This window comes from Bufo bufo, chromosome 1, assembly GCF_905171765.1.
Source record: "Bufo bufo chromosome 1, aBufBuf1.1, whole genome shotgun sequence".
NCBI lineage: Eukaryota > Metazoa > Chordata > Amphibia > Anura > Bufonidae > Bufo > Bufo bufo.
The window spans coordinates 663,189,058-663,201,849 of record NC_053389.1 but is presented as its reverse complement, the minus strand read 5'-3'; the positions used below and the strand labels follow the sequence as shown (position 1 = coordinate 663,201,849).

The 12,792-nt window shown below is 39.3% G+C and overlaps 1 protein-coding gene across 1 annotated transcript in view; it reads right to left on the bottom strand.

Moving 5' to 3' along the window:
- GALK2 (galactokinase 2) overlaps window positions 1-12,792 on the bottom strand; it is a 286,795-nt gene that overhangs the window by 40,001 nt on the left and 234,002 nt on the right. The window lies entirely within an intron of this gene.

Genomic DNA, 12,792 nt, shown 5'->3' with positions numbered 1-12,792 from the left:
ACAGATGTCCTTACATTTTCTCTTAGAATCTGCTGGTATAATTCAAAATACATTGTTCCATCAATGATAGCAAGCCGCCCTGGCCCAGATGCAGAAAAAGAGGCCCAAACCATGATACTACCACCAACATGTTTCACAGATGGGATGAGGTTTTTATGTTGGAATGCAGTCTTTTTCTTTCTCCAAACATAACGCTTCTCATTTAACTCCTTCAGGACCTTTGGATTTTCCAGTTTTAGTAATTTACTCATGCATTCCTGGAGCCATAAATGTTTTATTTTTTCATTCACATACGCGTATGAGGGTTTGTTTTTTTACATACAATGTAGTGGGAAGCTGAAAAATAAAAAATAGGATGGAATTGGAAAATAAAAGCAATTCCACCACAGTTTTTACGGTGTTTCCTAAGCGGTAAAACAGATTCATGCCCTTCATTCTCTGGGTCAGTACTATTACAACAATACCACATTTATACAGGTTTTTAATGTGTTTTAATACAGAAAAGAAAATTTAAAATTCCATTTTTTTTTCTTTTTGCCATATTTTGACCCCCCATAACTTTTTATAGTTATGTCTAAGGAACAGTGTGGAGGGTGATTTGTAGTTTTTATTAATACCATATTGGAGTGCTTATGATTTTGTGATCACTTTTTATAAATTTTTTGGAGGGAGATGAAGCAAAAAAAAAATGCAGATTTTTTTCGTTATGCCGTTTTTTTATGTGGTATAAATATTTTAATATTTTAATATTATGGGTATTGTGGGATGCGGAGATGCCTAGTATTTATAAAAAAAATAATTGTTTTGGGGAATGAGGAGTGATCTGATTGTGGATTGGTGGTGTGAAAACTCTTTAGAGATGGTTTTGTAACATTTTCCAACCTGATGAGCATCAAGATCTCGACTTTTGAGGTCCTTAGAAATCTCCTTTGTTCGTGCCGTGGTGTGTTGTGAAGCTCAGGTTTTGATAAATCCCTTTTTCTTTATTAATAAAAACACTTTGCCCACTCACGCCTGTCATCACATTAATTGTAAGCAACTGACTTAGGACTCATTAAGACAGACGTATGCTGTCCGCAAAAATTAGGATCTTTTTTTTGCGGACAGTTAAGCATGGCCGCAAAAAAACTGATTGCATTAGTTTTTTTTTCTGATCCATAGACTTCAATAGGGCCATGTCCAGATTTTTACTGATAAGTACAGGACATGCTTATTTATTTTTTTGCTAAGCCGTGAAATGGAAGAAAAGGGCCCCATAGAAGTGAATGAGACAGCATCTAATCTACACCAAAAAAGGATCCGCATTTTTGCGGACAGCATACGGTCGTCTGAATGAGCCCTTAAACTAATAAATTTCCCCTAAAAAAATGACAGCTGGAGCCTCTGACATAGCAACAACAGCAACAATGTTTTATGGCAATTATTCATTTTAAATATGTGAATATGTAAGTTGCAGTTATGCTGACAGAAGAGTGCCCACATGCTCTGTGGTGGCTCCAGTGGTGTATCCTTAGTAACAATCAGAGAACTAGTATCTGCAGGGTTCTCACAGTCACTGTGGTGTGGCAGGTCTTTGGTAGATGAGAACCATGTAGACTATGAGGTGATTAAACCATTCTTAGGCTCGCTGTGCATTGGGTAAGATCCAAGCTAAACATATAACAACCATACAAAATCGTTAGCATGTACTGATCCCATAAACAATTTATTCCCATATATTTTTAAATATTTCGCAATTACATGTCTCAAAAAATGGCAAAATGTATAAAAATCCATTTTAAAATGGATAAAATCCAACACAAAACCACTCTCCATGTTAAGCTTTACAAAAAATGTTTTGGCTGAAGTTCTAGTTGGAAAAAGTTCAAAAAAGAACCTCCTTGTAACATTTCTATGAAAAGGCACCAATCCTGCTTCTCTGCTGCTTCTCTGCTGCTTCTCTTAGTAAAATACAGTATGATGCTATCAGTCTGATACTTACCTGATACTTGATATTTGACATTTGATTGTCATAGAATGCTTGATTATTACTACTATTAGCAATGACATATATATAAAATGTGTGGATTTTGGCTTCTGCTTTAGTGACAATCTGACAGTTAATTTAAAGGGGCTGCCTCACCTCATTTAGTTGGCTTCTCAAGTTGCTGCTAGAGAGAGAGAGATGTAGTATTGGGTTTTGGTGTTCGGCTATAAGCCCCTAATTTAATTTGTTCAATTGTACAGATCTGAAAAGCTCCCGGCTTATAAGTTAAACATATACTAAAGGTTCCATTCATCAAAGAGAATGTCTTTTTGATCTCTGTCAGAGTGCTATTGGTCAGCGTAACTTTTCTTTTAAACTGTGTAAGAAAGCATAGCAGATTATCCTTTACTATACAGAGGGCAGCTGCAAAAACTAGTACACTGTACTGCAGCCCTACTCCAACAGTATGGGTTGATGAAACCTGATCAAATGGTAGGGTTGTCCACATCGTGCTGTGGAACGTGAGCAATATTGTTTATTTATGATTTTATATAATCTGTTTCCCAGTTTCTGTACGTTTATCAACAAAGAAACATATTCACTTTAAAAGTATTTACATTACTTTTAATTAGGCTATTTTTCTGCACTAGTTGTTATATGTTTGGTAAATGCAGTATACTGTATAAACCAAAATACATATCAGATACTCATCAGGAGTGAAAAACAAAACAACTACCAAATGAATCTCCCTTAATTTAAATATACCTTTTATATACGTTAAAATATGAAAAACCTCTCCATATGGTGCAGTATTCTATCATAAAAAAATCTAATATAGTACCATAAAGGGTCTAAATCATAGGGAAGTGTACTCGATATATGATCTGGATTGAAAATCGGTATATCAAGAGGTAGGACATTAGATGTATCCCTTGGGACCTACTTTACAGGACTATATCGTTTTTATGGTTCCCGTGGGACTACGGTGTATGAGAGAGCTTATCTTCATTTTGGGAATAGCATTGTATTTTTCAGGGCAAGTGTAGGAATTGAAAGGGTTTAGCCACCGAGAGGTGGGGTAACCTGTAAGCAGGGAGAGATTTAGGGGTGGAATAGGGACACATATGTTATTCCCAAGAACACCCGGATCTGGAGAATCATTTGGGATGCATTGAACAGCAAAAGATCTGAATATAAAAGACATGCTGAACCTTATTTTCCCGTGATATCTTGTGTAAACAAACCATGAGTAAAGAAGGACATCTAATGTCCCACCTCTTGATATACCCGTTTTCAATCCAGATCATATATCGAGTACACTTGCCTATGATTTAGACCCTTTATGGTACTATATTTGATTTTGAATGATATAATACTGCACCATATGGAGAGGTTTTTCATATTTTAACATAGATTTGATAAAATGTATATTTGAATTAAGGGAGATTAATTTGGTAGCTATTTAAATGCAGTACATAATTTAAATGTAGATTTAAATTCTTATTCTGATACAATATATGTGTCTCTTGATTCAATCCAATAAGAGAGGCTTCAGCAGGTTTCATCACAAAGGAGCCATAATAATCAAGACAGGTGCCAATTGCAGGCTGTTGTATATCAAAAGCAGAGAGGCCATATCTAGGCTGTATAGCCATACATATACAGAGAAAAATGTATTTGGCGGTAAAGAGGAAATAGCTGCAGCAATCAATTATGCTGAAATGTCTTTAACAAAAATTACAGATTGAAAGTTAAAACAGGCCTGAGTTACATATGTTTCTAGTTATCCCAACTGCTGAGCCTTCTATCACATGCAGTACTGGTGAAGTAAACACCATCTTCAATCTTTCAAGTTTTAGAAATCATGATCTATTCATTATGAAAAACATAATCTCTCAAAGTGCAAAAAGGTCATTAGAAATCCTTTAAAGCGTACCTCCAATTATAAAACAACTTTTCATAAATGAATAGGGCATGTGACTATAAGAAACGTTATAATATATATTTATATCTTATCAGGCTGCTTTGCTCTTTCCTACGAGAGAAAGGGGGGGGGGAGGCTGCTGAATGAGAGATACAAACTGTAGTTTCTTAGCTCTGATACACTTAGCACTTTTGACTTTACTATATCTATATCAGAGTGAGGAAATAAATCACTTACTAACTGGCAGCAGCCTCCTCATCCCTCCTCCTGTCTCCACAGACTTTTGTGTGTGAGGCTTGAAATAGGTTCTATTAGAGATAAGAGGCTGAGTGAAGGAAAGAAGAAAGAAAGCAGCCTCAGAAGCCCAGGAAGAAGCATAATTCTTTCATTAGATATATTACAAAGTTTCTTATATTCACCTCTACTATTCATTTATGAAAACTTGTGTATAACGAGCTACACTTTAAGGATGCAATTGTCTGAGCTATATAGGAACATTAAAGGAAACCTGTCACATTGAACATAGTGCCTGAGCTACAGTGTGTTATAGAGCAGGAGAAGCTGACTAAATTGATACAGAGCTGTGAAAGTATGTGCCCCTTTACAGATTTCTTTTCTTTTTGCTTATTTTTCACACTTATATGTTTCAGATGATCAAATTTGAATATCAAAGATAACATGAGTAAATCAGCAGTTTTTAAATGATAATTTCATTTATTAAGGTAGAAAAGCTATCCAAACCAAATAGGCCCTATGTGAAAAAGTAACTGCCCCCTAAATCTAATAACTGGTTTTGCCACCTTTGGTTTATTTCAGCCACATTGCAGGGTTTTCGAGCATTTAAGGTCATGCCATAGCATCTTGATTTAAGTCTGGAATTTGACTAGGCCACTCCAAACCTTCTATTTTGAGTTTTTTCAGCCATTCAGAGGTGGACTTGCTGGTGTACTTCAGATAATTGTCCTGCTGCAAAACCCACATACGCTTGACCTTAAGGTCACGAACTGATGGCTGGACATTCTCCTTCAGGATTTTCTAGTAGAGAGCAGAATTCATGGTTCCATCAATTAAAGAATGTTGTCCAGGTCCGGAACCAGCAAATCCGCCCCATACCTTCACACTACCACCACCAAGTTTGACTGTTGGTATGATTTTCTCTTTCTGAAATGCTGTGTTAGCTTTACACAAGTAACAGGACACACATCTTCAATAAAGTTCCACTTTTGTCTCATAAGTCCACAAAATATTTTCCCAAAAGGCTTTGGGATTATCAATATGTGTTTTTTTGTTGTTTTTTTGGTCAGTAGTGTTTTTTGCCTTGAAACTCTCCCATGAATACCATTTTTGCTCAGTCCCTTTCTTATTGTTGAATCATGAACACTGACCTTAACTGAGGTCAATGAGGCCTGCAGTGTTTTAGATGTTGTTCTGGGTTCTTTTGTGACCTTCTGGATGAGTCGTCAATGTACTCTTGGTGTAATTTTGGTAAGTCGGCCACGACTGGGAAGGTTCACCATGTTTTCTCCATTTTTTGATAATAGCTCTTACTGTGGTTCACTGGAGTCCCAAAGCCTTAGAAATGATATTGTAACCTTTTCAGACTGACAGATGTCAATGACTTTCTTTCTCATCTGTTCTTGAATTTCTTCAGATCGGGGCATGATGTGTTGCTTTTTGAGATATTTCAGCCTGCTTCATGTTGTCAAACAGGTTCTTTTTATGTGATGTTTTGATTCTACAGGTCTGGCAGTATTCAGGACTGTGGCTAGTAAATAGGAACTCAGCTTTCCAAAAACTGTGATTAATCCCAGTAAATTCATGGTGAGGGGGATAATTATTTTTTCACACAGGGCCAGGTTGTTTGAGATCTCTTTTTTTGTCTACTTTCACACTAGCGGCAGGGGACTCTTGCAGGCTGTATGTCTGCATGCAGTACTTTTAGTCCAGCCGCCTCTAAGCGTGCGCTGCCGTGCTGCCGCCGTAACTCCTCCCCCGCCCCATTATAGTTAATGGGGAAGGAGCGGCAGTTCGGGGGCACAAGTGAACTAGCGGCAGGACGGATCCGACAGGATGTTCACCCGCTGGAACAGCCTGCCAGAGTCCCCTACCGCTAGTGTGAAACTAGCCTTAATAAAGGAAACAATTTAAAAAATGCTTTTCATATTTACTCAGGTTACCTGATATTCAAATTTGTTGGCAAATAGTTTTTCACAGCACTGTATATATAGTTTGTATTCATTTAAATTTCTTTGAAGTCCAGGAGGTGGCCCTATCAGTGACTGACAGCCTTCCCTCTATGACTGTGTATTCATAGATAGCTGTCAATCACTGATAGGACCGCCTCCATGACTTCAATGTCCAGAATGAGCAGGAATACAAAAAATCAATCAAATGCAAGTTATACTGAATATTTTTCCACAAATCTATATATCAATCCTTTCAGCTCCTCCTGCTCTTTAATCTGCGGCCTGTAGATCACACAGCTTTTTCCTGGTGACAGGTTCTCTTTAACTGTTGATCTTAAGCCAATGTTTGCTAACCAAGATTGTGGAAAAGGACATTGGCTTTCAATTTTACTGTGGTGTTGAGGCAGTTATAGAAGTTCTCCAGGAGCTCCCAATTTATATTAATTATGATGAGAAACATGAGTGGGTGTTCCTCTTTTATACTCAAATTTGTCATGCCCTAGTACACCCCTATACGATTTTACATTTTATGTAAAAATGTCATGAATCACGTTTCCCTTTGCAAGAATCTACAGACATGAAAAATTTACAGTTGCTAAGATTAAAGAGGACCTTTCAAGGTGTTTATTTATTCTAGATAAATACCTTTACTTGCGGGGTATGCTGCGACCCTGCCTGTTTTTTTTTTTTTAATATCACTCCTGCACCCCGCTACGCCCCTCTGCAGTTTTCCTGCTCAGTATGGCACAGTCAGGGAGAAGAAGATGCCCACTGAGAAACCCTACAGGGGGCGCACAGCGGGTGCAGAAGCGATATTTAAAAAAAAACAGGCATGGTGGCAGCATCAGCGGGGGGTACCCCGCAGGTAAATGTATTTATCTAGAATATATAAAAACGATGAAAGGTCCTCTTTAAGCAACGTACATGAAAAAAGGTAGGTGTTCTATGAAAGAAAGCTACAGGAATTCTATTCTCTGTATAAATAAAGCTGTTTAGTCATCAAACAAAAAAAAGAATTCAATTTGTAATGTACACTTTTTTCACAATTGTGCACAATTATTCAGTTCTCTGAATGCAGCTGTAAATGTAAACATTGCGGGAGAGAGTTATAAAGACTGTCATTTTAAACCAGTATTTGAAGTCTCCTATGCTTCCGGAGGATGCAACTAATTTGTGACAAGGTGCAGGCGTCATCGGTTGTCCATGCACCAGAATGAAAGCACGAATGAAGATAAATGTGGTGGATCTGCTGGCCTTGCCCACTCGCCGCCATCCCCATGCTTTTCATAAAGTGGTGAGGGTGGTGCAGAAACGTCACTTGCAACAAACTTTGTTGCAGATGGCATTTAAAAAGTCGTAAACACAAGGGGCCAGATTTATCATTAGCTCAAGTCAGAATAATGGAGTGAAAAAGTCGCAAAAAAATGCGCAAACGCTAAAACTGCGCACAAATTTGCGACTTTTTTCTGCTCTGCACTATGCTCGCCAGTTTTCTGAAAGTGGGCGTGTTTTCTTATGTAAATTAATCTCTAGACAGATTTACTATTGGGACTATTTAAAAAGTCGCAAAAAAGTCGCAAAAAAATGCGCAATTTCACTCCAGTGAGGACCATGCTTATCTTTTGAGACTTTTTAATAGAACATGCGACTTTTTGGTAAAGACGTGCGACTTTTTAGTAAAGATGCGCGACTTTTGTAAAGCTGCTTACTGACGGATAAACTTCTACCGTCAAACCACATTTATTACAGTCTTAAAGGGCCGATCATAAATCTGACTTGGCTAAAACTGACTTTAGCCATATGTGAAAGTAGAGTGAGCTGTCAGAGTAATGATAAATCTGGCCCCAGGTGTGTAAATTTTTTATGCCATAAATGAGGCACAAGGAGATGATACATTTCCCCCTGGATGTTTTCTTTCTAGTTGCCATAGCGACATCCAGGGACACATACATTTTTACTGGTTTTACATTTATTTAAATCATAGTTCAGTAGAATAATCTAAACAATTGTCATCCTACAAACCTACCTCATTGTAATGGTATATAACCTATAAATATCAGTGTTCACAAAAACAATGTAACTTTAATGCCTCTTAACAATTATACACAATATGGAGCTAAGTAAGCAGTATCAAGAAAAGAAAAGAGACAGGGCACATACAAGAGAATAACATTAAACCGTATAAAAAATATACGAAGACATTTTATTGATTAAAATGTTTAAAGGTCTAGACTCTATACACAGAAAAAACTAACAAAGTGGAGCCCATGATAAGGTTGCACACATGGTAAGGAGCACCTGAAAAAAAAAATATATATACTAATCTCAATAGCTACCAATGTCAGGAAAATGCCTTGACAAAGAGAACATAAGATGCTCACAAATTTAAGCACAATCCAAAATATGGATTTTATAAGTATAACCCACAGAGGGCATAAACAGATGAGGTGTCCAGCAAGGGGATTCCCAGACTACATCCTTCCCCACGTGTATCAATTGAACTACCGGCATCCTGAGTAGGCAGTATCCTCGACCTGATCTGCGACCATGCCGAATGTCTGTGTCAGATATTATTGCAATATTCAAAGCATATAGAAAAGCTGACTTGACGTGGTGTTCTTCTACAGGGTGTTCTTCCACATGACAAAGCTACTACCACCCTGTGTACCTGAGAGAGGTGACTGAATATGGCATGCAACTTAAATGGAGCAAAACACTTGGTTTGGAAAACTTTGGTTTACAATCTCAGAAAAGTATAATTAGCTAGTTAGCTGTCAAGTTATTTTTAGTTTACTTATATTTCTATCCACATTTTTGAACATGAATTTGGGAAAAAGCTGGGTCATTCAATTTACCTAAAGGCTTCCAAGTATTTTAGTTGTAGCGTGATAATGCTTTTGGGTATCACAGTTTGGCATTCTTGGTTGTCACTTTTTTGCTTCATGTATTATATCTCAGGGACAGATACTTAGTAGTAGCAAGTTAACAGTAGGTTCACTCAGAACTGAAAGTTCTACTATTACTTACAGGACTTTCTCTTTAGGCCTCATGCACACGACTGTTGTGTGCATCCGTGGCCGTTGTGCCGTTTTCCGTTTTTTTTCGCGGACCCATTGTCTTTCAATGGGTCCGTGGAAAAATCGGAAAATGCACCGTTTTTCAGCCGAGACCGTGATCCGTGTATCCTGTCCATCAAAAAAATAGGACCTGTCCTATTTTTTTGACGGACAACGGTTCACGGACCCATTCAAGTCAATGGGTCCGTGAAAGAACACGGATGCACACAAGATTGGCATCCGCGTCCGTGATCCGTGGCCGTAGGTTACTTTAATACCGACGGATCCGAAGATCCGTCTGCATAAAAGCTTTTTCAGAGCTGAGTTTTCACTTCATGAAAACTCAGATCCGACAGTATATTCTAACACAGAGACGTTCCCATGGTGATGGGGACGCTTCAGGTTAGAATATACTAAAAGAACTGTGTACATGACTGCCCCCTGCTGCCTGGCAGGTGTTGCCAGGCAGCAGGGGGCAGTTCCCCCCCCTCCTGTAGTTAACACATTGGTGGCCAGTGCGGCCGCCCCCCCCTCCCTCCCCTGTAGTTAACTCATTGGTGGCCAGTGAGCCCCCCCTTCCTCCCCTGTAGTTAACTCGTTGGTGGCCAGTGGGCCTTCTCCCCTCCCTCCCCATCCTAATTAAAATCTCCCCCCTATCATTGGTGGCAGCGGAGAGTACCGATCGGAGTCCCAGTTTAATCGCTGGGGCTCCGATCGGTAACCATGGCAACCAGGACGCTACTGCTGTCCCGGTTGCCATGGTTACTTAGCAATTTATAGAACCATTATACTTACCTGCGAGCTGCTATGTCTGCGTCCGGCCGGGAGCTCCTCCTACTGGTAAGTGACAGGTCTGTGTGGCGCATTGCTTAATGACCTGTCACTTACCAGTAGGAGGAGCTCCCGGCCGGACGCAGACATCGCAGCTCGCAGGTAAGTATAATGGTTCTACAAATTGCTAAGTAACCATGGCAACCGGGACAGCAGTAGCGTCCTGGTTGCCATGGTTACCGATCGGAGCCCCAGCGATTAAACTGGGACTCCGATCGGTACTCTCCGCTGCCACCAATGATAGGGGGGAGATTTTAATTAGGAGGGGGAGGGAGGGGAGAAGGCCCACTGGCCACCAACGAGTTAACTACAGGGGAGGGAGGGGGGGCCCACTGGCCACCAATGAGTTAACTACAGGGGAGGGAGGGGGGCCCACTGGCCACCAACGAGTTAACTACAGGGGAGGGAGGGGGGCCCACTGGCCACCAATGAGTTAACTACAGGGGAGGGAGGGGGGGGCGGCCGCACTGGCCACCAATGTGTTAACTGCAGGGGGCAGTCGTGTACACAGTTCTTTTAGTATATTCTAACCTGAAGCGTCCCCATCACCATGGGAACGCCTCTGTGTTAGAATATACTGTCGGATTTGAGGGTTTACGATCTAACTCATATCCGACAGTATATTCTAACATAGAGGCGTTCCCATGGTGATGGGGACGCTTCAAGTTAAAATATACCATCGGATTGGAGAAAACTCCGATCCTATGGTATATTAACTCCTGACTTTACATTGAAAGTCAATGGGGGACGGATCCGTTTGAAATTGCACCATATTGTGTCAACGTCAAACGGATCCGTCCCCTTTGACTTGCATTGTAATTCAGGACGGATCCGTTTGGCTCCGCACGGCCAGGCGGACACCAAAACGACTTTTTTTTCATGTCCGTGGATCCTCCAAAAATCAAGGAAGACCCACGGACGAAAAAACGGTCACGGATCACGGAAAAACGGAACCCGTTTTTGCGGACCGCAAAAAAATACGGTCGTGTGCATGAGGCCTTAAACAGTTTTTTTTATATTTCTTATGTCTTTTTCATACCAAACATAATTAAAATGATAACATTGGAGTATATATGATTTAATATTGTGTATATAGTCAGTATCTTCAGTTTGTTAAAAGCTTAAGGTGCTAAATAATGCCTACATCTTTCTGTGATGTGGTGCTACAGAAAATGGTAAAATTCCATGCATGCTTGTAGATGCCTATCCCCAGTAAATGACAGCATAAAAAAGTGTATTCGAAAACATATTAGAACCTCCAGAGACTAATATAATCCTGTGACTTTCCTTTAAAGTCTATGGTTTGCTTAACCACCCTTCCAATTATGACGTGATAGGAAAAAAAAGTATATTTGAAAATGTGCATCCATTTAAGATGTATGCAGACTCGCGTGAGAGATTTCCATAGCTCACACACTCTTGTAAATCACCATTGAACAGTAGTAACCCAAAGTATGAAGCACAAACACGTCTGTTTTCAATTACATTGTGAAAGCTCTGCCAATGATTGTGACTGATTCCTAGACCACCCTTTGGTAAAACAATTCTGTGCTGGCCAGATTACCTTAAAAAACTTTATGGTTCTCTCAGCTCGGCACGTTATATATTGGCAAAGGGAATGGTTCTTTAACAGCAACCAGAAGATCAGAAAATCTTTTGTAATCTTTATACAACAGCATACTCAAGATATCCAAATTAAGTGGCTGGCCTTGATTAAAAGAAAGAAAATCCAGTTAAAGTAAAAGGCCAGTGATTCCCAATCTTGATGAAATGTGTTTTCAGGGGAAACTAGTGCTGAGGGCGGGCATTGTCCTGGGGTAAACACAGTGTAGCATGTTCTAATTATTTTTTTGCATTATTCTCACTGTAGTGTACAGAACAGGGCGTGCTGCATTAGTAAATGTGCATGCCGCATTACTTAGAGATGTTAATGCTTAACATATTTCCCGAGCGCTCAAAAGAGAACACACACACAGGTCATTTATGGGATTTACTTTGTATACTTGTACATGTAGACATGTAGAGGAGTTAAAACCTCCCAACAACTACACTAAATTAATTATTATAAAATGTTTGTTTTAATATGCTGTTCTCATATGTATGAGCAATTTCTTGTGGTTATCTGTTTACCATATGTAGAGCAGTTTATGACTAATATCTAATTTTTTTAATTCCACAGTCTTTTGCTATGACAAAGATTCGAGAGGACTGAAAAGTAGGCATTTACGGTACAGGTTTGTGACACATACCAAAAATGTTGCCATAAATTAAGCAATTTCTGATTTTGTTGCATTAATACACAATTTGAGCTACTTAATGTGACATGATTTTCCTCTACTACTTCTGAAGAACTTCACAAGCAATTATAGTGTAGCTTTACCATCCTTGCAAGTAATTTTTATTTATGATGGATGTCTGTCTACCTTGGCTGTCGAAGAGCTCTTCTGGCTCATAATACGGACTTACTATCTCCTAAATTCCGTACTATGGTTTTCAAAATGGTATTGAAACACTATATGGGTAGTGATGAGCGGCAGGAGCTATATGCGAATTCACGATATTTCACAAATATTTTGTAGAATATTCGTCATATATTCGCGAATTTCGAGAATTCGAGATTATTTTACTGAAGGCGATAAATCGGCAATGTAAAAACCATGTAATGCGAATTCATAATGCAAAATACAGGCGTGAGTCACTTTGGCTACATTTTTCAACCTGGTATAAGTTTCCTGAGACTGGAGAAAATGGTTGGCACGGCAGAACATTAGAATAGCTTTATATGCAGATAGAGTCAAGTGCTCCAATATATTCGCGATTGCACTAATC